Genomic DNA, 24,735 nt, shown 5'->3' with positions numbered 1-24,735 from the left:
CAATAACAAGCAGAGATTTTATTCAAAATGTTTATGCTGAATGTTTTAAGATGTCATTTTAAAAAAACTAAATTCAAGGAATAAAACAAAATCCAAGATATTTTGGCAGTATATATTTACATTTTCAGCAGAGTTCCAGATGAGTTTATTTCTGAGAAGAATAAACCAATTAATATATTTATAAACCTCATGTTAAAGAAGAATCAAATCTACTCCTCACACCTGCAGAAACATTAACTTTGGAAAGAAATTAACTGTAATGCACTTTCTCTTTATAAAGCAAAGGCAGATTGGTCCTGACATGAAAGTTACATGGCTGGTTGCAGCCTCAGATTAATGCGAGGGCCCCAGTGATTCCTTTTAGACTTTATTTTATGAAATAATACCTGTCAGCTGCTGTCTGATCCCAGAAAAGGGGGCAGGTTTTCCAGGTCATTCTGCCATCTGTCAGATAAAGCTCATCTGTCCTTCCATATTACCACCTGATCCGCGCTAACAGGCCTCAGAGGGAGGCCTGTTTTATAGGCCTACTGGGAGCCCCTGGAAGAGTCTGTGCTAGGACATCACCTGTGATTCTGAGATTTAATTATCACTGAGTAGATGAAGATGTTCAACACAGTCTGGAAAATGTTGTTAACCCACACTGTGACACAATTTTTCTGACTTGCTTGTTTAGCAGCTGAATGCAAAAAAAAACCTGACATAAAATACACTAGAAAAAGGTACAGATTTTTTTCCCCTTCAAAGCTGCTTACACTGCATGCATCAGTAATCAAATCAAAAATTTAGTTGCTAGTCGCCAGTCTGAGGAAAGGATTTAGGCAAGGAACAGCAGATTTCCTTGTTGATTACAGTCTAAAAACTAGTTTCTCAGGCTAAATCAGGATAGTTAACCTTTTTCAAATCTGTTAAGTGTATATAAACCTAACCAACACGATTAGTACAGTGATGAGGTGAACTGATTTAATCAGTGGTCCATTTGTCATCTGTGGTCCACCTGTAAACTATTGAGAAGCAACGTTTGCTGTGCAGATAAACATTTGGCTACAGTTTTTACTGAACAATGCAAAATCCCACTCAATTTTACATCAGATGTATCATAAATTCCTAAAATGATAACACACAGTGCATCACTGCCTGCAAGTCATATCGGAAACAATTTATGACTATTGCATTGTGCAGTATTTGAAAAGGGGCCAACAACAGGATAGTGAAAAGTACAAAATGTTATTATTCATCCATTAACTGATTATTAGTTACAATTCACTGATCACAAAACATGTAATTGTTGCACACATAATAAAACATGTAATCATTTAGGCAGTGAGGGCATTTTTCTCCTGTAACTTTATGACATTAGGTAGAGGAAGTTTTCTCATTGTCGAGAGTGTCTGTTATCCTTCAGTTGCTATTGAACTACAAGACACTATTTGGTTGTTTTACAGCGCATGAAGGAGTTCAGGGATCACACTTTGAAGATGGACGGCCTCCCTCTGATTAGTATTATAATGCTTTTTACATGTTAGAACTTTGGAATAACATTGTCATCAAATTAAATAATGCAAATAAATATAATCAATTCATTATTAATCATTGCAGTAATGTTCCCAGATCATGGTAAGATTTTTCCTGTATGCATTGGATGTTTTATCCCATTGATTTTTCATAAGAAAGCACTCCCACCAAGAAAAATTAGGACATACTGGGGTTAGAATATTGTATGAAGCAAGTGATGATGGTTGCACCTGGATATCCTGGTTATGCCTCATTAACCCATGTGTCACTTTTTTCATAATGGGCCCAATGTTAGTTTGATGAAACCTGGTTACATCTTCATGGGGGGACCTAGCAATCGTCACACATCTTTCAGGAAAGGAGGCTCTAGTACTTTGAATTAAGCTCCTGTTCCCAGCCTGTAATCTTCAAGATAACTTGTTGGAATTTTGAAGCCAGTTGCTGCTGAGAGTGTTCAGCTACATAATTCAGCCATTAGAACTACTCAAACTCTCTCTGATTCATGGAGAGTTTCTTGAAACTGACTTCACAGATTCTTTGACCAATAACATAACCCATGAGTCTCTGCTCACCTCTTTTGGAGTACTGTAAACTGCGCTCAATGGGACAGTGGTGAGGTGACTAACCAGAGTTATGCATGTGACCCTGAGCTGTACTATTATATTTGGGCTCAGTACAAAACAAAGAAACAAACTCACCCAGCATTGCTTGTTCAAACGGCAAGAGTGTACAGGCCATTTAAGAATTTGCAATTTAAAAAAAACTCTTACAGTCATTTTCAGAGTGCATGCTGCAATGTTCAAGGATAATGCAGTAGAATTAGCATTAAAGGAATCTGCATATATTCTGGGACAGCTTCACCCATACCCTTAAATATCCTGCAACTTGCACTGTCACTTACAGATGTGCTAGAAAGGGATTGAAGATATACAGTACACATACTTACTATCTTGTAAATGCAGGCCCTGCAAAGTATCTACTGTATTGTGCTGCATAGTTACGGTATTCAAGGGCTAAAGAAGCAATATAGAGAGAATTAGTTCTGCTGATTTAATACCACAGGTGCAGAGAAACCAAGCATAACGAACTGGTTTTAAAAGTTGGAACATTGTTGGCACACTTGCCAAGGTCAGACCATTGTATACAGTGAGAATTTTGTTTTCAGAAGAAACAGTTACTGACCGTACAGCCATTCAATTGAATACAATTGGCTTTTATCTCTTCAGAGTGAGAAAGATTACAAACCTCATGCAGTGAATAAAGCCGGGGTATGGGTTATTTTCCTTCCACCCCTCTCCTGCACAAAAACACAAAAGGCAGTCAGTAAGTCTCCCTGAGAGTTGTCAAAGTTTATATCAAAATGTTGATGCATTGAATGTCATAAATCACAAGTGGCACAGGTGCAAATGAATTCAGGCCTTTCTCACAGGTGAAATAAGCCCAGTAAAGCAATGCTACTGGTGTAACATTTAATTTATTCTGCAGCTGTTTCTATTTGAAGGGGCAGTGCCTTTCTGAAGAAGTGCTTAGCAAACCGTTTCTTCCAGCTGGGGAGAGAGAAGAGCTATGTGTCATTTTCCTCTCCAGATGTTACATGCAATCAACAGAATAATAAATTTCAATGTGATTTTCAACAACAACAACAACTTGCATTTATTTAGCGCCTTTAACGTAGTAAAACATCCCAAGGAGCTTCTCAGGAGCGTTATCAAACAAAATTTGACACTGAGCCACATAAGGAGATATTAGGACAGGTGACCAAAAGCTTGATTAAAGAGGTAGGTTTTAAGGAATGTCTTAAAAGAGAAGAGAGAGGTAGAGAGGCGGAGGGAATTTGAGAACTTAGACCTAGGCAGCTGAAGGCATGGCCACCAATGGTAGAGTGATTAAAATCAGGGGTGTGCAAGAGGCAAGAATTTGAAAAGTGCAGAGATCTCAGAGGGTTGTAGGGCTAGAGAAAGTTACAGAGATAGGGAGGGGGTGAGGCCATGGAGAGATTTGAAAACAAGGATGAGAATTTGAAAATCGAGGCGTTCCTGGACCGGGAGCCAATGTAGGTCAGCGAGCACAGGGGTGATGGGTAAACGGGACTTGGTGCGAGTTAGAATATGGGCAGCAGAGTTTTGGATGAGCTCAAGTTTATGGAGGGTGGAAGATGGGAGACCAGACAGGAGAGCATTGAAATAATCAAGTCCAGAGGTAACAAAGGCATGGATGGGGGTTTCAGCAGCAGATGAGCTGAGGCAGGGGCTGAGACAGGCGATGTTATGGAGTCGGAAACAGGTGGTCTTCGTGATGGAGCGGATATGTGGTCGGAAGCTCATCTCAGGGTTAAATAGGATGCCAAGGTTGTGAACAGTTAAGCCACTGTGTTGTCACTTTGTAAACAAACAAAACTTTGTCAAATACTTTTTTTTCCTGAAGGTGGTAGCTCTTTAAATGAGAAGGGTGGGCTAACTTTGTGGAAAACTTTTTTTTTTAATATCAAATCTTCAGTATAAAATAGCCAGTGTTGGAGATTCTCTCAGTCATGAGACTTCGAGGAACTGTTATGCTATTTTTGTGACATCAGTGCTACTGGGAGGCACAGCTTTATAATGTGAACTGATGGAAGCACTGTGATGTGGCATGAAGACAGAAGAAGGAGTTCATCTGGGCTGGAAAGGGTGACGTTATTTATGGAGAAGAGTGTTCATTTTAAAATAATTGTGAAAACTGAGCGCTTTACATTTAATATTGGTCCTCAGTTTCTAACAACATTGTGCCATCACCACTTCCTTCCCTCTCCCCAATCTTTATATTCCCCTCCAGAATTTTCTTCCTAAAATGTTGGCAATAAATTAAAAACACTCTTTGATGTCCCAACTTTAAAAACATTATGACATGTGGGCTCAGATATATCACTCAATTTGACATTGTCATTCTGTAACAGGATTCGGTGTCACTAATATCATCAATGGCAATGTCCGCAGTTGTGCTACAGTCTATGATGTCCTGCTCCATACCTTTTCAATTGCTACTTGTCCAAAATAAGAATAGTGCAGGCTAATAACTGCCACAAGAATACTTTAATTTCAATTCAAAGTTGTTGCAAGTGATATTTACACAGTTCATTCTCAAAGAAGGAATTGGTTTTGTGCTTTTTTTGCCAACTAAGTATGTCTACCTTTCTTTAGGCTTGCTAAATCCACATGTTTAAATTTTCACCCAAGAATAGGGATAAATATCCCATAGTTCTATTTGAAAAAAGGAGAAAGTGTGCCTGATATCTTGGCCAATAACCTTCACTTGACCAAAAAAAGATTAACTGAGAATCCATCTCATTGTTGTTTGTGAGATGGTGCTGATGCACATTGGCTGATGTGATTGCCCACATAACAAAATCATTAATTCTCTGAAACATTTTGAGACATTGACATGTTGAGATGTTGTATGAATGCAAGGATATTATTATGGATTCCAAGATAAAGTTTGGATCTCACTCAATCCAAATGCGGTTAATTCTGATTCTTTTAAGGGAGATTAGATAACATTGTGTGCCAGCTCAAGCTTTTCAAATTTGGAAGAGTTTGTCAATTTAAAGAAATGTTCCACGAGTGCTCAGTGGGACTTTTATAGATGCATGTTCTGACCATGTGTGTGATGCCATGTTCAGTTCAAATACATACAGCATTTGTCCACTTCCAGGACTCAGATTTCTGGTGCTTGAGGCTGGCAGGTAGATAGGTTTCTTAAATCACTAAAAGCATTTCTTTTTTTAAAAAAAAGCTTTTGTGGTTTGTGACATTTTGTGTTGTAACCTGAAGGCTATGTACCTGACATTTCTATTTCCTGACCGTCTTTGGGGAGTGGGGGTATATATGTCAGGATTGTGCATTTGTCTGATGTTTGGAGTACTATTCACCTAAACCATTTACTTCACTGGTAAGCTGGGAGCTTGTCTGACGAGGAATCCCATTTCCACGGCTGGCTGTGGGCGCTACCTAAGGTATCTGTTTCTCTATCAGACGTATACACCTGGATTAATCTTAATACTGATCCCTACCTGATTCATACAGAATCAATCTAAATCCATGCAACTAAAATGATCTGAATTTACATGATTGCAGATTACTAATTCCCTGCTACTGTGCCCACTCATCTCTTTTATCTGTTCAAGTGCCCAAATAATGCTTAGTCAATACCAGGGCTGGGTTTGGACTTCTGGGTTCTAAAAATTAAATGGGACCAGTTCATCACTATCACTACATGAAAGTAGTTACCACACAATATAAAATGCATTTTAATTCTGTTTTATAAATGGGATGGTTTGCAACTGTTTTATCCAAAGGCAGAATGAAAAAGGTAAACTTGTTACTTGGGTGGTGTCTTAATCAGTGCCTTCAGAAGCTGTAAAATAGCTGCAGTTACAGAGTTCAACTTTCAGTTGTTCTTCAGTCCATGGTCTCATAATCGTTATTCAGATTACAAACCACAAAGGTCTTTCTGAATAGTATAGTTCAGGAGATCTGTAAACAGGAAGAACTCTGCTGCTGTTTTCCTAGATATTAATTATTAAAACGCAATATTCAAACAATCATGTGCACCCTAATAATTTCTGGTTATTTTGTAGAATTTGTGTATTGTAAAAAAAACAAATAAAGCAACAACATAGTTTGAAAATGGTTCTTCTCTAATATTAGTATGAGGTGGTAAAAATGTAAAGAATAAGATTTTTTTTTAAATGTGCACATGCCAACATGTAGCATGGGTACAGGGTGTCTGAGGCACATGCAGCTTTTTATTTAACTGTTTTAATCAGAACCGTTTTAACCAGGACCATTTTCACTAATATACAAAAGAGCCAGGACACAGCCAACTGGACACCTTATTATGCACAGGAGTAACAAGATCTAAAAATGGTGGGTTGCAGTTTGGATGGTGGCAGCCCGGTTTCTCTCTCTCCTGGGCAATAAATTAAACTTTTGACAGTTCTAGTGACATGCCACAGATCCTGTCATCTCACTCCTCTCCATAGCTGTAATGTCATTATGAGCTAGCAATAGCACTATCCACTGGCCACATCAACAACTGGCCCATAAGTACATTGTGCCTGGCCTCCTGTTGACTCCTCCTCCTATGACATAGCATAAACAAGCAGTAACAGTAGTGCCACAAGAGGGCAATTGGACCCAGAAAGTTTTTTTTCACTGTGAAATTGTGGAAAATTCAAGTTAGGAAAATGCATCCAGGCAACAGCAATGTAAAACTTCTTTGAAAGCCTGACAAGATATTATGCAACGTGAATACGATAACAAACAGTGGTCGCTCAGAACTGAAAGAACATTTTATACATGCATAGACAGATTCAGGGAGCCAAAGGGTTTGATCCTTCTCCCCTGCTCTTGTACACTAGAACGTTTACATACTTTAGTGCTGATTTGTAATCCTTGGGTATTATGAATTCTTTAGGAATCTCTATTTCTAGCTGATGGTTTCAATTGAAACTATTGTGAACAAATGTAAAAATGCCTTTTGAGATATAAAGCCTCTATTTAGTATGAGATCATTTTATAAACTTGCATAGTTCACAGTGCATCCTTGAAGGTGCTTAGAGACTATAGCCTAGAATTACTGTTACCAATACTAATGGTCAAACACTTAGAATGTTCCTATGGTATTCCTTTGTCCACTGTTTTAATGAAGACATTAACCCTTTTATTTTATATATGGGTTAACATCTCTTTTAAAATTGCAGAGGCAGAAATTTAATACAAGCATGTTAAGAGTTTCTACTGTAACACCATTCACCAATTGCCATGTTTAGAACCATAAAAATTAAACTGTGTTCTTTGGAATTACAAGGTTTGTTTTACAGGTAAAAAATCACAACACTGATCAACTGGCTCTTTAGCATTCAGTTTTATTGTCTAATATTTGAGTTTTATTACAACAACTTGCATTTATATAGCACTTTTAACATAGGAAAATGTCCCAGTGTAATCAGCCAAAAATTGATACCAAACCAAAGAATGAGATATTGGGAGGGGTGACCAAAAGCTTGTTCAAAGAGGTAGGTTTTAAGGAGGGACTTAAAGGAGAAGCGAGAGGTGAAGAGGTTTAGGGAGGGAATTCCAGAGCTTAGGCCAAGACAGCTAAAGGCATGGCTGCTAATGGTTGGGTGAAGAGAGTGGGGAATACATTGGAGGCCAGATTTGGTGGAGCGCAGAGTTTAAGGGCTGGAGGAGGTTATAGAGATAGAATCATAGAATCATAGAATCATAGAAGTTACAACATGGAAACAGGCCCTTCGGCCCAACATGTCCATGTCGCCCAGTTTATACCACTAAGCTAGTCCCAATTGCCTGCACTTGGCCCATATCCCTCGATACCCATCTTCCCCATGTAACTGTCCAAATGCTTTTTAAAAGACAAAATTGTACCCGCCTCTACTACTGCCTCTGGCAGCTCGTTCCAGACACTCACCACCCTTTGAGTGAAAAAATTGCCCCTCTGGATCCTTTTGTATCTCTCCCCTCTCACCTTAAATCTGTGCCCCCTCGTTATAGACTCCCCTACCTTTGGGAAAAGATTTTGACTATCGACCTTATCTATGCCCCTCATTATTTTATAGACTTCTATAAGATCACCCCTTAACCTCCTACTCTCCAGGGAATAAAGTCCCAGTCTGTCTAACCTCTCCCTGTAAGTCAAACCATCAAGTCCCGGTAGCATCCTAGTAAATCTTTTCTGCACTCTTTCTAGTTTAATAATATCCTTTCTATAATAGGGTGACCAGAACTGTACACAGTACTCCAAGTGTGGCCTCACCAATGCCCTGTACAACTTCAACAAGACATCCCAACTCCTGCATTCAATGTTCTGACCAATGAAACCAAGCATGCTGAATGCCTTCTTCACCACCCTATCCACCTGTGACTCCACTTTCAAGGAGCTATGAATCTGTACTCCTAGATCTCTTTGTTCTATAACTCTCCCCAACGCCCTACCATTAACGGAGTAGGTCCTGGCCCGATTCGATCTACCAAAATGCATCACCTCACATTTATCTAAATTAAACTCCATCTGCCATTCATCGGCCCACTGGCCCAATTTATCAAGATCCCGTTGCAATCCTAGATAACCTTCTTCACTGTCCACAATGCCACCAATCTTGGTGTCATCTGCAAACTTACTAACCATGCCTCCTAAATTCTCATCCAAATCATTAATATAAATAACAAATAACAGCGGACCCAGCACCGATCCCTGAGGCACACCGCTGGACACAGGCATCCAGTTTGAAAAACAACCCTCGACAACCACCCTCTGTCTTCTGTCGTCAAGCCAATTTTGTATCCAATTGGCTACCTCACCTTGGATCCCATGAGATTTAACCTTATGTAACAACCTACCATGCGGTACCTTGTCAAATGCTTTGCTGAAGTCCATGTAGACCACGTCTACTGCACAGCCCTCATCTATCTTCTTGGTTACCCCTTCAAAAAACTCAATCAAATTCGTGAGACATGATTTTCCTCTCACAAAACCATGCTGACTGTTCCTAATTAGTCCCTGCCTCTCCAAATGCCTGTAGATCCTGTCCCTCAGAATACCCTCTAACAACTTACCCACTCCAGATGTCAGGCTCACTGGTCTGTAGTTCCCAGGCTTTTCCCTGCCGCCCTTCTTAAACAAAGGCACAACATTTGCTACCCTCCAATCTTCAGGCACCTCACCTGTAGCGGTGGATGATTCAAATATCTCTGCTAGGGGACCCGCAATTTCCTCCCTAACCTCCCATAACGTCCTGGGATACATTTCATCAGGTCCCGGAGATTTATCTACCTTGATGCGCGTTAAGACTTCCAGCACCTCCCTCTCTGTAATATGTACACTCCTCAAGACATCACTATTTATTTCCCCAAGTTCCCTAACATCCATGCCTTTCTCAACCGTAAATACCGATGTGAAATATTCATTCAGGATCTCACCCATCTCTTGTGGTTCCGCACATAGATGACCTTGTTGATCCTTAAGAGGCCCTACTCTCTCCCTAGTTACCCTTTTGCCCTTTATGTATTTGTAGAAGCTCTTTGGATTCACCTTTGCCTGATCTGCCAAAGCAATCTCATATCCCCTTTTTGCCCTCCTGATTTCTCTCTTAACTCTACTCCGGCAATCTCTATACTCTTCAAGGGATCCACTTGATCCCAGCTGCCTATGCATGTCATATGCCTCCTTCTTATTTTTGACTAGTGCCTCAATCTCCCGAGTCATCCAAGGTTCCCTACTTCTACCAGCCTTGCCCTTCACTTTATAAGGAATGTGCTTACACTGAACCCTGGTTAACACACTTTTGAAAGCCTCCCACTTACCAGACGTCCCTTTGCCTGCCAACAGACTCTCCCAATCAACTTCTGAAAGTTCCTGTCTAATACCATCAAAATTGGCCTTTCCCCAATTTAGAATTTTAACTTTTGGGCCAGACCTATCCTTCTCCATAGCTATCTTAAAACTAATGGAATTATGATCACTGGTCCCAAAGTGATCCCTCACTAACACTTCTGTCACCTGCCCTTCCTTATTTCCCAAGAGGAGGTCAAGTTTTGCCCCCTCTCTAGTCGGGCCATCCACATACTGAATGAGAAATTCCTCCTGAATACACTCAACAAATTTCTCTCCATCCAAGCCGCTAATGCTATGGCTGTCCCAGTCAATGTTGGGAAAGTTAAAGTCCCCTACTATTACCACCCTATTTTTCTTGCAGCTGTCTGTAATCTCCTTACATATTTGCTCCTCAATTTCCCGTTGACTATTTGGGGGTCTGTAGTACAATCCTATCAAAGTGATCTCTCCCTTCTTATTTTTCAGTTCTACCCATATGGACTCAGTGGGCGAACCCTCGGATATATCCCCTCTCACTACTGCCGTGATGTTCTCCCTAATCAAGAACGCAACTCCCCCTCCTCTCTTACCTCCTGCTCTATCTTTCCTATAGCATCTGTACCCTGGAACATTGAGCTGCCAGTCCTGCCCCTCCCTTAGCCATGTTTCAGTAATAGCTATAACATCCCAGTCCCATGTACCCATCCATGCCCTGAGGGGCAAGGCCATGAAAGGATTTGAACATGAGGATGAGAAATTTAAATTTGTGGCATCTGCGGACAGAAGCCAATGTAGCTCAGCGAGCAAAGGGGTGACGGCTGAGCGGGAATTGGTGTGGGTTATGATACGGGCAGCAGAGTTTTGGATGAGCTCTGCAATAGTTTCTTCTGTAACACGGAAGGTGGAAGATGGGAGGCCGACCAGGACAGCATTGAAATAGTCAAGTCTAGAGGTGTCAAAAGCATGGATCAGGTTTCAGGAGAAAATTACCTAAGGCAGGGATGGAGACAGGCAATATTACAGAGGTGGAAGTGGGCAGTTTTTGTGTTAGACGGGATATGAGGTCAGAAGGTCAGCTTGGGATCAAATAGGACGCCAAAATTGCGAACAGTCTGATTCAGCCTGAGACAGGAGCACTCCACATTCAGGTAAAACTTTTTGATGGCATCCTGCAGAGGTCCCTTAAAGGACCACTGGTTAGGCCACTTGTAGACTTGATTTTCCTAAAAACTGCCAAAGTGGCGCCAGCTGCATTCAGGGTAAACCAATTTGGTAAAGGAGACATGAAATAAGCATTAGGCCCCTTATTTGCATATGCAAAGGGCCTAGCGCCAATTTCAGGCATGTGCCCTGGACGAGTCTTTTGATGCCCATACCAATATGGCGGGCAGCGCACTACCGACTCAGAATACGTGCGTGCGCTGCCCGCTATATTGGACACTTTGGCACCCGTTTTACGCCTGTCACCGACTTTCTAGGACAGTATTTCAGTTTTTTCAGATGTTATGTTTGTGAAATGAAATGATAGAACAGATTTAGTCGACATGGTGTGCTAAAATAAAGTCTGCAAGCCAAACAATACATTTTTAAGATCTGTAAGTAGGTCAAATTAACAGATAATGCAGTCAAATAACTTAAAAATTTGGTAACAATTTGATTCGTATTCATGCAAATAGGCCAATATTTTAAAAAAGGAATTCATTCTGAGTTCATAATGGACAATTTCACTTTTGTGCACTTGTATTATTTAGTGCACGTTCAGGTTAGCGTATCTATTAGAAACTTTTACATACTTAATAATCTTTTGCTAGCAATAACCACGTCCTCAAGCACTTGACTGAAATATACTACACTGTGTTTTAATTTATAAAAAAAACTATGATTTATAAATTATTATCTCTTTAAATTGCCACACGTTGGCTGGCCTCCATTTTATTAGTGTGTTGGAAGCTAGGCAAGAAAACTTGACACTCTTGTTACTGGGCGTGAGGTCCCAGTACCTCCTGTTGTTCATAATGTACATTGGATGATACTGCAAGCTGAAATATCATGCTTCCAAAACTAGTCTAGAAAACATGGCAAAGATGGCAGTTCATGCCAGATACCAAGAGCCCTGTGATCGGCTTGAAAAAGTATACTCATAAAAATTCCACGTTTTCTCTTGTACTGTGATGAGAACATTGGTACACAAGCTACATCCAAACATATCTTAGGACTGAAGGGAACAAGCAAATGTTACAGAATTATACACGAACATACGAGCATATGAAATTGAAGGGCAGGAAAAGACAAGCTGGTCCATCAAGCTTGCGCACACCATGATGGCTGGACCATCATGGCTAAACACTTCTTCCCATCCCTCTATCTCCCACCCACTCCCGCAGCCATGTAATTTCCTGGGAGAGGCGAAAAAAGAGAAAAAACCCAGGGCCAATAAGGGAAAAAAAATACTCTGGAGAATTTCTCTCCAACCCCCTCAGGCGATCGAAACTAATCCAAGAGATCACATTGACCGAGTCCTACAAAACTCTTATTCTTGAGTATTTAAGTCAGAAGATGCAGGTCTGATTTGAATAAAAGTAATCAATTCACACAAAAGCAAAAGTTGTGCCCAACAGTAGCTATCAAGGGAGAAATCAAGCACCTTATGATCTAAGAAGTTTACCTCACTGTGTATATTGGACATCCTTTCTGCTGAGTATATATTCTTAGACCTGCTGCTATCTCACTTTTTTTTTATTTCTGTTAATTGTTCACATAAAATTCTTAGTCTTAAAGGTGATTTATCATGGTGTTGAGCAGTTTTCAAGCAGACCTCACTTCCTGGGAAAACAGGAACAGCCTGTTCTGAAACCTCAGTTTAATGATGTAAGTGTTCCATTAGAGTTTCTATTCCAGCAGCTGCTGCAGCATGAACTATTGCAAACTGTTTTTTTTGTGTTTTGGTTATATTTTATATGAACTAACATGTAAAAATAAATTACAGCAGACGCAATTGGTGGAATAATCCTGCCAGCGTGTCATTGTGCATTTCTGTTTTTACAAACTTGATAATGTGACTTGTAAGTCACTCTACCAGGATGATTGCGACCGAACAACCATAACCATTCTTTTAAGTAATAGCCGACAACAAGCCTTTTGGTGTATTTTGGTAGGATTTAACTTACATTATTTTGGATTAACTGTTCCATTATAACAGGCTCATTTCTATTGACTAATTTTCTACAGGGAGAGACATTCTTTATCTTAAATTCTGTAAGCCAAGCAGTTCTAAAATCTGAATCTTTGACCACTGTGAGCCTCAATATTGGGTCAGAAATTGCTCCCGAAATAACGGTGGAGCTCAACAGCGCTCTCAGTTTTTAGTGGTGAATTGAAGGAGCAAGTTCCCGCATTTGCACATGCAGAGTAAAACGTGGAAATCATGAACTTGCTCCTAGTGGTCCGCCGGTGATATGACAGCTTCGAATTAAAGGGCCATCACATGCTGCAGTCAGAGAAATTATTGAAAAAGCGCAAACTTGCTCATCTGCTCAGCTGGTAAGTAACTAATTACGCCATCAAATAGGTAAGCTTAAAAATACCAGGTCTAAACTAAGTTTTAACAGCGCGGTTAGTCTTAATGACTGGCAAGCAACTGAAAATTAACTTTTAAAAATGTGGAGTCTCATATTACTCCTTATTTTAATGGTTTTTGGTCATTAAAAAAAAATTAAAATTAAATTTTTTTTAAAAATTCTTTACTTTTCCCTTCTGTCTCTTTAATTTAATTCAATTATTTCTTTGGCTTTTAATTTTAAAAAATTTAAATTTGATTTACATTGACATACAGAATACTTACTTTAAATGAATGAAGTCTGCTTGCCTGCTTGAGCAATGCAGCCTGAATCTGTGGGCGTGACTTCTCTTCCTGACAGATTTTGTGGGTGTGTCCTCTTCTCACAGACTTTTCCAGCCGAGCGGCAACTCACGCTGCTCAGAGGCTGGGTTGATAGTGCACATTTTATTTAAAATTCAAATTCAAGCAATTCGACGCCACTGAGCCTGCAGTAAGTAATTTTGTTAATTAAATTCGCAGGAGCGGCGGTGAGCATTGCCGCGTCGCTCCGAGCGATTTCTGGCCTAATATGTTGTAGAACAATTTTGTTTCTGTAAATCACATGATGTGCTTTGTTTCTGATGCTGCACCAGATTTTAAAAGTTTAATCAGTGGTGCATCATCCTGCCCTTGTGTAATAATGTCTGTCTAATGCTTTTCCTAGTTCTGAGGTAAATTTCAAGAAGCAGTGCAGATGTTGTAACTATGGAACCAATTATTCAGGTTTGTCTCCAAACTGCCTTTGAGAGAAACAGGAAGCAGATCAGTCATAGGCAGCATGTGGCTCAAAGATCAGAGGATCTCAATCTTAGGCCTACAGGGGAAATAATAGGAGGAAGGACTTTACTTGACACAACACCTTCATTAAACTTGTGGGTTAACAAGGAGCAATGTCGATGCCAGTCTAACACCGACAAGCTACCTTGATAAATGGCTTACTGAATTTCCCCTTTGTGTCAAAGTATGAGGATGAACATACCTTCTTTGATTTACCATTAGCTCTGGTTTTAGACTCTATGTTGTGGGTATGTGTCTGGAATGGGGGGAGCTGGAACTCTTCAATAGGAAAGGTGCAGTGATAGTGTGCAGGGCTTCCCTTCCCATGCTGAGTCAAGTTAATAGTCCTTGACAGCTGTTGCAGTGATGGTTTGCATCTGGAGCCCTTTTATCCTAATCAGAGATGTTTACTTTCCAGCCTGACCTCCTATCACATCAATAGCCATTTTTAAACATTGCTCACCTAATAAAGTATTCTCTACTAGGCTTACCTCTAATTACTTATAGCTTTATTACCTCAAAGGTTAAAACTTTAGCTTTTGGTATTGCTTCACTGTGGTTAACTACATTATTTGAACCTCTCAACATTTACGAGAATATATTATATTGAAGAAAGTATGTAGATTTACATTTTAGAAAGCTATATCTGAAAGTTGCCATTGATTAAGGTGTTTTTATACTTACCATGTTTTTTTGTTCCTGTTTTGTTGGTGACCTTTCTTCCGCCTTTTACGCATTGCATCAGAAGCCAATCTTGTAATGCATTGGGCTCCGCTGGGTTTCTGAGCAAACATGAAACTAAAAGAGTCCTTGTAACTTGCCCTTCACTGTACTGTTTTAGAGATGAATAGGCTTTGCATCTCTCTCTTATCTCCAGCACATTATTATCCAGATTGCTGCAAAATAGTTTTCAGTCCTGATAATTAGACCCAATACACTTATTGTACAACTTGCTTGTGGGTGAAAAGGAGGAGGATATATCAATATTCTAATTGTCTAGAAAGTAAAGCATTTTAATCAGAATAAATTAGATATTAGGTGACTAACTAATCATTTGCCAGTGTGCAAATGTGTGGAATTGATTCCCTACGTTTATTTTCCTTAAACAGAGGTCTTAACCTGATCGCAGATTTGTAGACCCGCGTTTACGATCTAAAATGCCGTTGGTTCTCAGAACGCAATGGCTGTTTACACTAAAGAGCACAGCCGATGGAGAATGAACCACGTGCCTGAAGTTGACTACATTCCTCTAGTGTAAAAGTACCTTGTAAGGGGCAGCGTTGCTATTGTAAAGTGTCTTTCAAGACCTTTAGCCATGTTTAGAAATGGAGCCCACAGTAAAAACACAAAACCTGCTTTGTGAAAGTATAACATCTTGCCGCAGTGCAAATGTTCCCTGGCAGCCAACATGGTAGCACAGCAACTGAGTTTTTGGACCAAGCTGTTCCTGGCCGCTACAGGAACTGAGCCTGCCCAAACTTTCCTGTACTGTAACCGATCCACTAAATACAACAGCTAATTTGAAGTTATAAATGCTGCACGCTTCAACAAATTGTGCATGGAATGGGATATGAATATGAGAGTGTTATGAAGTTGGAGGACATTCGAGGAGTTGGCTAGAGAGCATCAAAGAGCATCAAACCTTGAAACTGTGTTGCAATCAATAACAAAAGCAAAATACTGCAGATGCTGGAAATCTGAAATAAAAACAGAAAATGCTGGAAATACTCAGCAAGTCAGGCAGCATCTATGGAGAACGAAACAGAAGGGTCATCAACCTGAAACATTAATTCAGTTTCTTTCTCCACAGATGCTGCCTGACTTGCTAAGTATCTCCAGCATTTTCTGTTTTTATTACAATCAATAAGATTGGCTTACTCTTGTTGCATTTTATATATAAAGTTTTGATACTTATCTATCACATTTCAGATGTCACGTTGTATTAAACACAAACAAATCAAAAATGTGCAAAAGGAGAAAGAAAGCCATTATTTAGCCTCTGACTGACTCAAAATGTGTCTAATTGTACTTACACTCTATTTAACCTCAGGATTTACAACAATTAGACCTTGTGGTGTTAAAGGGACAGGGCTGGTTAAACACAGTTTTACTTTAACAGCAGAATAATGCATTTTACATTAAATGGTATAACTCCTCTCCTTATAAAACAACATATCCTCTAAGTTACCATGAGTTTTGCTGGCGAGTTATGCCACTTGTCACAATTTGCATTTATACTTCGCGACCTGCAAGTTTTCTGGCTATTGCTTCTACATATTAAAGGCACATGTATTTGAGCACTCTCTGTGCAGCACGTGACCAGAAGGATTGTTTTACAGAATCACAATGAAAATGATCTTAGTAATGTGATAGGAAGGGGGCTTGCACAAGGAAATGTTTCACTGCAAAGATTTTCCATATAACATTTAAATTACACTGTTATGTGGGTCTGTGTGTTCCACAATGAGATTCTTAATCTGCACTAATAAAAACAAGATTGTTTGAAATGGTTAGCTTCTTTTGGAAGATAATCAAAATACAAAACAGCCTTTCACAGCATGACACAGAGTAGGATTTTGTGTGTGATTGTAGTTTGAAGATGATTAGATGCCTGACCTAGACACTAATTAAAAGTATACAGTTAACAAAATGAATTGATGAAGGTTGTAACTAGTTTTATTTGCAATGTAGTTATGTTTTTATTATTGTAGGTTAAACCAATCAATGCATCTCCTCCGGTAACTTTCTAAAGTTTATCCATTTTTGAGATGAATACATTTAAAAATTAAAAATGATGATTGAATTTCAAAGGATACTAATTTTGTATTGGAGGTTTTGCCACATCACAGATTATTTTGGAAAAGCTCAACGCTACAAGAATAATTGGACCTGCTATTCCTACCCTGTGCAAATACCCCACCCTGGTCCTGCCCTCAATCTCCATCTAGAGCATCAGCTAGTTTTCAAGTATGTGATGTTTTAAATCTGTCAAGTCAATTGACAGTAATAGATAGTAAAATTATTTGAAAAGGACAGCAATGAAATCACCATGCCAAACCATTAGGAATGAGTTTAAATAGTAATATAGAATAGTTGAAAATGTGTTTCAAACCATTTACACCATTCCTATATCCCTATTTAAACAAATTTATGCCTGGTGCATAAATGAGTTTCAACAGGATTATAGAGCAAGTATAAATGTGTTTAAATGAGAATATACAGCAGGTATTATTGTGCTTTAAAAGGCACAAATGTATTTATATAGGTGCAACTGTAACAGTGTATTTAAAAATGGATATATTTCACATATTACGTTTAAATATGGGTACACAGAAGGTACACACATGCTTAAATACTGATAGTCAATAGATATAAATGTATTTAAATAGCTATATATAATAATGCACACATGTGTTTTCGATGGGATGCACTTTAGGTGTAAATTTATTGTGGTATTGACACTGAAGTCAGCATCTACTAAACAGTCCACAGGAACTTGTAAACCACCAAGGTCTTTCTACTTTAATAAGCTTTGTGTCTGTTAAAGACTCTCTGGTGCTATAAATGCAATCTGACTAAGGCCTTTTTAACTTAAGGAATTGCTAAATATCTATCCTCATAATGTTTCAGTAGAAACGATTTTTTAAGAACAATTTTCATAAATTGTGATTTTGAGTACATATGGATGAGGGTGCGTGGTGCGGTATTCAGAGTCCTGATTCTGAATTGAAGATCCGAGAATTTTTGAAAGAGATCAGTTCAATAAAATCATTTTTTGTTTAAAAAAACCTATTGTAGGTTAAATAAACATAAACACCCCCAATGTTGATGCGCTTTTATTAGCGATTTTAATTTCTGCTACTACTTCATGTAAAATATGTTTTTACAGTCATTTCATCAATTAAAATGGCAGTTTTGCGCCCAGAAGCAATTTTTCTCAGTAAGCATACTAAAAGTTTTTGAGACATAATGTGAGGCACTACAGGGAGCTCGGCTGCAATTTTGAATCAAAGCAGTGCATGCCAAGTAGGTTGGGACATTACAAAAACAAATTTTTACTCCACTTGTTCTGAATCCAAGCATGTGGTATAAAAAGCAGAACAACCTTCTGGCACGGTCTTCTGTTTCTCAGGCTGGCATCACTCAGGTTGGCAAGCAAAATTCTCCTGAGAGGATTCAAATGTGACTGACAAAGCCCTCAGTATGACAGGTGTTGAAAAATTGAAAACACAGATAAGGTCCTGAACCATTTCCCTCCTTTCATTCGTGTTGTTAAGCTGCCACCTGACACTGGAGGGCTACAGGTGCTGGCCATATAGTATTACAGGTAAATAAATGGATAATTTGGCTGATTGATATGGGAGCACCAGCTGTCTCTGCATTTTTTAAAAATATGGAATATTTTTCACATGCGTGACGAAAATGCTTACAGTACTGTGTAATGGCCTTTTGAGTCGAGGTTTCTGTGGGGGTCCTTCTTTCTTTTGTACAATAGAGAGATTTGTCAAAGTATTGCTGCATTTTTGGTGTTACTGTGTCTGTTTTCAAACTTGGGAAAATATTGTGATTTTTGTTTTGCAATTGCTTCATGGCCTTGAGTTTCTCTATTTTAAAGGGCTACTGGCTTCATGTAAAAGAGTTTGGAAAAACACAAAATGTGATGACATGTATTTCATTGATTTACATTGTCATAACATTTATGAAACATCTTCTTAATGGCACACTGTTCTTTTAGCTCTTCTCTCTCCCAAACAGAAAAAGAAGTTTCCCCAATTACTTTTAACCTGATGATGTTGCCCCTTTAAAGTACAATTTTCACTGTGTCCTAAATCCATCCCTCACAATGTAATTGGCACCACATTTTCATCACAGGGTTTCCAGTGCTTTTTTATGGACATGTTCTCTGGAATAGGGGAGGCTAGATTTTAAAAATGTTGAAGTATTTTCTTGCATACTTCTCTCCTGACTGGATAGTGCTTGCCTGTGTCAACAGCTGACAAAATAGTCCAAAGAATGAAAGACAGTTTGTGGAGCAGTTCCAGTCCAAATACAATGCGGTTTTGTATCCCTAGTCTTGTATACTTATACAATATCTTATGAACATTTCTTTCCCCATTTTCCTCCATGCATGTCAATTGTCCTCATAAATAGGTAACAAGCCAAAATGCATACTGGTGATGGCCCACTGGCCTCTTTTGATGCTGTTCCAAGTTTATCTGAAAACAGGATGAGTTGACTGGAGCAAGTCGATTCCTAGTCTTCCACCCTTTTTTCCCCAGAAAGGAGATGAAATGTTTCCATGCAATGTGATGCTCTGTCTCCCACTCTGGTTGAAAACTAGTGCACAAGCCATTTTAGGTAATTTTCCTGACATCATTTGAAAACAATAGCAAAACTTTGAACATTTGATAGTTCCAGATTTGGTATTTGTTCTATTGATCGCACACATTGCATTAGTTAAATCTTTTCGTATCTTTTAATTTTACACAGATATTTCAACCCGAGGTGTTTATAGGTGGTTTTATTGACATGAAGAAAATTAAACTGCACTGGCACATACAGCAATGCAACAGCAGTAAAATTGGAATCAACATCCACTACAAGAGATACTACCCAATTGAAATGTCACTGCTGTTGATGTGCTTGTTGAAATACCAGCAGAGAACACCAACAAATTAACAAAATATCCACTTCATGATTCCATTTTATAAATTTTCTGACACGTTGATATGGCTCACAGTTTGTTGGAGACATCAAGCTCTTAATAGTGTTGTGTGAATACCCTGCTTGTTAAATGTTTGACAATCTGAGAAAGTTCATTTTTACAATTGTTTGCCAAATTGGTTCTAAATGAAGGATTTATCTTGAATGTAACAGGGTGACATTTGCTATTATCAAAACATTGCACTGCTGTTAAATAAAATTAACTGTAAGAACTACAATTACCATGATGCCATGCTTGCTGCTGCAGGCAGGGATCAACATTCAGAATAGACTCACCATCATGGTAACTGTAATCACTGATGCTCATTTTACCTAGTGTGCTTTCAAGACTTTTATCTTGGAATACCATTTGCTAGCACATGCAGTGTAATGTATGTACACCAGAGAGGCGTGACAATCCATTACATTTATTCACATCCTTCTGGTTGTTATCTTTTCCAGCTCTTATAACACAGTGACAATAGCTTTCTGCATAAGTAACTCAGCCAACCTTCATGCTCTTAATATTGTGACTGAAAATTGCTTATTATCTTGCCTACTGAACTACATGTGTGGTATCTCATTTGTCAATGCCCGTAAGATATATTAATGATGGAATATCATTTGTAATGTATTGTGCCCTATAAGATCCATAGTAAAATTGTTGACCTGTGTCCAACAACTTATGGTCACCAATTTTGTCTTCTCCTAATTATAATATACGGAATATTAAAATTTCCATGTAATCATCGGTAAATTATTTCTTGAAAACCTGCACCTAACCTCCATTTTTAGATGACTTTTCAGCAGACATAACCTTCACAACTTGGCCTTATTCATACAGGTGTAGCACATGATTCTGTTCTGCAGAAGAAAGGTAGTAGAGTTGTACCCAATGTTGGTTTCTTTCTCAGTTTCTGTTTTTTTATTCTCTTACCTGAAAATACCTTTGATTTCTTTCTAATTCTTTTCTCTTTCAATTTCTCATATTTCTCAATCCTTTTGTTTTCATCACTTTCTGTTTCTCTTTCTTTTAGCTTTGTTTTTCACGTGCTTATTTTGTGTTCTTCATCTTTACTTTGCCCAAATTACTTTATTGCACAGCCCCACAGCCTGTGGCCAAGTTTAAGCATACCATCAGCTTTCTGGAAAACAAAAAGCCCTATGGAGTTTCATGTGTTCTTTGCCAGTAGAACTGCATGGATCTGACTTGCCCAGTGAATCTGTAAGTTCCCATATGCCTGAATCGAATGCTGTGGCAGTTGACACCTATACTGCCAACCATTGTCAACAAAACTGTTCAAATCCAAGTAAAATACTATCGGTATATACTATAACCAATAATAGGTATCAGGGATTTAGTTCAAGTCTGTAATATAATCTGAGGGTTCAGAAGATTGATACAAACTTCTCATGGCCATTGACACTCATTACTGATGAGCTTAACACGTAACCAGCGCATCCAGTTATGCTCTCAGATACAAATATTTTTCATTATTCAGGAAAGAAAATGGTGAGGTGGGAGAGATAACAGTACCTTGTATTTATTACACATAACAACAAATGTTGAGTAATACAGATTCTTTATGGGATCCCTCAATGAGTTTTGAAACTTGTACGTGCCCCAAATAGAGTAACATGAGATATGTCTGTTATCCACCTTTTGATTACTCCTTATTTTATATTTATTCATTTTAACAACAAACTTAAAAATACCTTTGCTTAGATGATAAAAAGCTTTCGTGTACAATGGATATCACAAAGGAAATATTATGTCAAAGAAATCTTTAAATAAAAATGAAGAGCATAGTATAATTGACAGTCCGTATGTAGTATTTCTTAAAACACTCTTTGACAGTCGGAAGATTAAATGATTATTTTATGGTTATCCAATGATCGTGATGCCAGAAGACCTTTTATGTATGAATTTGATATGTGCAACCAGCACTTAAGGGGTTATCTGCAGTGTAAACACATATTATTGCAGTGAATCAGAAGCTGTAAACTCTCCAACATGCAACAGCTGGGGACAGACATGCTTATGTTGAATTTCAAACTATGGCCAAAACCTGGCTTTTTTAACAGGACTGCTGAGCTTTCAGTGCATGCAGTATCAGCATGTTAGGTGATGTCATTAACCCTTGTTTGTTCCAGGGTTACCACTCCCATGACAATCTAGTTTCTTTTTTCTTAGTTTGAGCCGCTATACATTTGTGTGATTCAGTTTGTCATTTGCAATGCCATTTGGGTTCCTTTCTGGGAGTTGGGACCCTTTTGTCCCCATAACTGTACAGCAATTCTTCTGTTTTTTAAAAAAAATTATTAGAATGAGTCTTACCATCAGTAGGCTCTTGTAGACATTAAACAGTCATAAAGAATCAGCTTTAAGCTTTTTTTCCCCCAGTTGATTTCTTCATGAATGCTTTTGTTTAAACGGTGTTAGTGTTCCCAGCGTAACTGGCCCGGAGGAGTTACTGAGTTTGACAGTGTGAGGAAGTTGAAGTAATATGTGCAATTAAAGTTAAAACAGCTTGATGTGTTAGTTCAGTTACTTCACAGTATCAAGGGGCAGTAACTCCTCTGAGTCAGTTCCCTCCTCCCCACAATAATGTCATCAGCACTCACTGTTTAAATATAAAAATTAAATGGATGATAACTTTGATTTTTTTTTAAAGGGTATGACTGTGATGTTATTTGAAAAAATCCGTTTTCTTATCAAAACTCCTTTTTTTAAAAAATTGTTACAGTAAATTAAGATTATATTTAACATCTTTCTTTTCCTGTTATTCGTTTATGTTCATTCTCCCAGTACTTTTCTTTTAATTGTCATTGGGGAACTGGCTGGTAAGAGTTGCTAAAACTCAACAGTGCGAAGGAGCTCAATGTCAGGCACAATTGAAATGACACAATCCCTAAAGTGCCCTGTGTTAATAATTGCATTTCTGCTTGGGTTAATTCAGCCCCCTTCTGCTGTCAGGCAGGTATAGATCAGTGGAAATATAAGACGCCTCCTCATCCTTTACACTGTCCCATTGTCTGCAAGTACAATTCCAGGCTAAAGGGAACAGCCTTTTTAGCCCTAGTTCATACTTACTTTCTCTGATCCCATCATCAAGGACTCTCCAAGCTAGGATTGAAGAAAATAAGTGCCTATAATTATCTCATAGTGGAGGCTACTCAGCATAAACACTTTTACTTTTATCATATTAATCAAAATGGCTATTTTATTTACTTTTATATATAGTAGTACAGCTGCGCAACTTAGATTTGCTAGATTATACACTGTTAAGTGATGACAAACTGCTCACAGAGAAAAAAAGCTTCTTTTTGAAATATTAACACTAGCTGAATCAATAATTACACAAAACAACATCTACAATATAATATATAAAACATAATGAAAAATTCTGCATTTCAGTCCATAAAGTAACTTTATAACACCCCGCTACTTATGATGGGATGCTATATCAAGTTATTTGCTTTGGCCGCAATTATGGTACTGTTCCTGTGAGCTTTGCTAATGAGAGGAACAATCATTTTTGTTTATCTAAAGCATGAAAATGGTGCAACAATCAACTCCTATAGCAATGTAACACAAAAAGACTTTATGCAACTTTGTAAAAGTCGCAAAAAAAATCACAACTGTAGATATTGGACAAAGCAGTATGTGGCTCAGAGGTGTCAGAAGTTGAGCTCCCAACCAGAAAGTTAGTCATGTAAGTCCCATGAATATGTTCTGTCAAATTGTCCCATCTAAATCAGATAGGAATGATCAATTCCTGAAGAAGGGCATGGGAGAGGTAAACTGGCATTGCAGGGTGTTCTCTTCATGAATCTTATTTCCTGTTTGCACTCAAGAACACCTGCCTCATCCCTCAGAAGGTCATGGCCCCAATCCAGAGACTTGAGCACGTAATTTAAGCTGCCTGTTCAGTGCAGTACTGAGCGAATGCTGCACAGTCGGGGCTGCCCTTTCTTGGATGAGTTGTTAAATTGAGGCCCCGTCTGCCATGTCAGGTGTTTTTAATAGATTCCATAGAATTGAAGAAGTGCGGGGAGTTTTCCCACTGTCCAGGCCAACATTTGTCCCTCAACTAACACAGATTACGAGGTCATTTATCTCATTACTGATAATGGAACCTTGCTGTGTGCAAATTGGCTGTTATGGTTCATTGGCTGCGAAGCATATTGGGTCTTCCTGAGGTTATGAAAGGTAATGTATTAATGTACGTTCTTTCTTTCCCAACTTGGCAAGTGAGAGTACCATAGCAAACAGTCTGCAAGATACTTTTCTAAGGTTTTAACATGAAGAAACATCTTTGGAATCAGTGAAAATAAAATGTTGTAGTACCCAATACTAGAGGGTGCCAGCATGTTTGGATAACTCCCTTGCCTATAAGTGGCAGAAATTCAGCACTACTACAGCACACTAATGGATGGAACAGTTTGGGCACTGACCACAGCATAGTGCAGTAATCCCACCAGTAAACATTCTGTTGAACCCAGAAGGGTGATTAGGCAAAATGAAAGAAAATTTTTACTGATTGTAAATGATTTCCACAGCAGTATTTGTGTTTGTTAAAATAAATCATCTTTACAATGCTGCCGCTAAATTATTTTGCTTGTGTTGTAAACAACAGTTTTTTGGTACATATCACTGGCACATATGAAATACTGGACCAGAGCACTGGGAGCAAATGCTGTGACAATGCATAGGTAATTTTTGGATGTAAGTGAGATATGGTGGTACAAGGCAGTGACTTTTCCAATCTAGG

The 24,735-nt window shown here is 38.6% G+C and overlaps 1 protein-coding gene across 1 annotated transcript in view; it reads left to right on the top strand.

The window, feature by feature from the left end:
- The window catches only part of arhgap15 (Rho GTPase activating protein 15), a 576,367-nt gene that overhangs the window by 281,654 nt on the left and 269,978 nt on the right, over positions 1-24,735 (top strand). The window lies entirely within an intron of this gene.

This window comes from Heptranchias perlo, chromosome 7 (genome assembly GCF_035084215.1).
Source record: "Heptranchias perlo isolate sHepPer1 chromosome 7, sHepPer1.hap1, whole genome shotgun sequence".
In the NCBI taxonomy this organism is placed as follows: domain Eukaryota; kingdom Metazoa; phylum Chordata; class Chondrichthyes; order Hexanchiformes; family Hexanchidae; genus Heptranchias; species Heptranchias perlo.
This window is presented reverse-complemented; position numbering and strand designations above follow the sequence as displayed.